This window comes from Otolemur garnettii, unplaced genomic scaffold (genome assembly GCF_000181295.1).
Source record: "Otolemur garnettii isolate 467f Iridium unplaced genomic scaffold, OtoGar3 scaffold00083, whole genome shotgun sequence".
NCBI classification, from domain to species: Eukaryota; Metazoa; Chordata; class Mammalia; order Primates; family Galagidae; genus Otolemur; species Otolemur garnettii.
Genome location: NW_003852478.1, coordinates 5,220,984 through 5,222,682, shown reverse-complemented (window position 1 = coordinate 5,222,682; position 1,699 = coordinate 5,220,984). Strand labels below are relative to the sequence as shown.

General features: G+C 59.2%; 1 protein-coding gene across 8 annotated transcripts in view; it reads left to right on the top strand.

Moving 5' to 3' along the window:
- The first annotated feature begins 1,189 nt into the window (after positions 1-1,189).
- FRYL (FRY like transcription coactivator) overlaps positions 1,190-1,699 on the top strand; it is a 260,014-nt gene continuing 259,504 nt past the window's right edge. For all 8 annotated transcript variants that reach the window (XR_002774533.1, XM_023515972.1, XM_023515970.1 and 5 more), the window contains exon 1: positions 1,190-1,425. The gene's annotated coding sequence lies outside the window, so the exon portion shown is untranslated. The remainder of the gene's footprint in view (positions 1,426-1,699) is intronic.

Here is a 1,699-nt window from a genome sequence, read left to right as displayed (position 1 = left end):
AAGAGAAAACACGTAACCGTTCCCCCATAACATGGTTGGATGGGTGCTAGAGCAGTAACTGCACTCAATTTTAATGGTTCTTACAGCTCCGGTGGGAACGGGAAATCCTAGCGCAGACCCCGTTAGGCTGCCGCGTAAATTCTCCTCTTTTCAATGGGTGACTCTGCTCCAGGGTCCACCTTCTGGTACCAGACTCCCTTTTTCACTTAGGGACCCGCGTTTCCTCTTTAGAGGCGCCTCTGTCCTTCAAGGAATCGCGTTGTGGTGCCCACTCGGGTTCAACCTGGGGTGTCCCTCCGACAGCGGAACGGAAGCTCTACACTTTGAGGTTGGCACGAAGGGACTACCCATTTAATTTCTTCAAAAGTGACTCTCGTGCAAACGCCAGGACCACACAGAATACGTGACTTAAACAGAACTTCCCAGGGAAAGGATTGAAATGACTTTCTAAACGAGCGATCGCGAGACGAACGAGGAGCCTCCATCCAGGTTTGCAGGCACCTTCATTAAAGGTCTTCCGGGTGGCGAAACGCCCGCGGAATCAATGGCACGAGCAGCGCGGACAGCGACTGAGAACCCGAGTGAATTTCAGGAGGAATTAGTACTACGCTTCCAGGTACCTTCAACTCCATCTAACCGCTCCATTCACTAAACCACAGATTGAGGTTCCGCCGGATCCCAGCGCCAGCTCCGGCTACATTACTCATTTGGAGAAGATTTTGAATTTTTTTCTTTTCCCTTTCCAGCTTTCCTCAAATCAGGCTGCCAGTCTGTCCTCGACCCCTATCAACATTTAAAGGGAAAGGCGTTTAGGAGGAGAGAAAAAGTGGAAAGTGGGGAGCACTTTGCGGCTGAACCTCCCAAGCCCGTGCCGGAGAGCAGTAATGGGCAAGGGGCGTGCCGACTAGCTCCTTCCCTGCCCAATCAGGTGTACAGGAAGATGTCCTTTTACCAATAAAAATAAAGTTCGCTTTCCGGGGGCGGGAGGGCGAGCCATGACTGTCAGTTCTCCAGAGCAACGTTACAGGAGCCGACAGAGAGTGATTAGGCGCAGGACCAACCCGGGGAGAGGGGCGGGCCGGGGGTGGGGGCGGCCCTGAGCGGCGGCCGGCCCGGCCAGTGGGGGCCCAGGCCCGCTGTTCCTGTTGTAGAGCTTCTCGCCAATCAGGAGGGCGAGGGGGTGGGCGGGGCAGGGAAGGGGTGGGAAGAGCTCGCAGCACCGCCGGGCGCCCGTCGGGCTCTGGGGGAGAGAAGGAGAGAAATCCGGTTAAAATCGGAGTCGGAGGGAGGTTTAACTACTGATCGGTTCCGATCGGATTAGTCCTTAAAGGGGACGCGCCATTGTCAAGAGAACGGAGCCTAGGGCCGGAGGGCGGGGACGGCGGCGCCGGAGGAGCGAGGCAGCTGCACTTGGACCGGGGACCGGTAGGTGTTCCTGGGGAAAGGCGCTTCATTTCACTTTCTCTTCCAGCCCGGGGCCAGGCGCCGCCGGGATGCCAGCCGACAGGCGCTACGTTCCCGGCGGGAGGCGAGGTCGCCGGCCCTCGCCCGGCTGCCCTTCCCGGTGGGAGCCGAAGGGGAGGCGGGCCAGGATGGCTGGCAGGCTTCGCCGCTCGGGCCGACGCTCCTAACGGACACCGCAGCGCGGCGCAGCCCTCGGCTCAACGGAAAACCCGCCGGAGCTCCGGCGAGTCCTCCG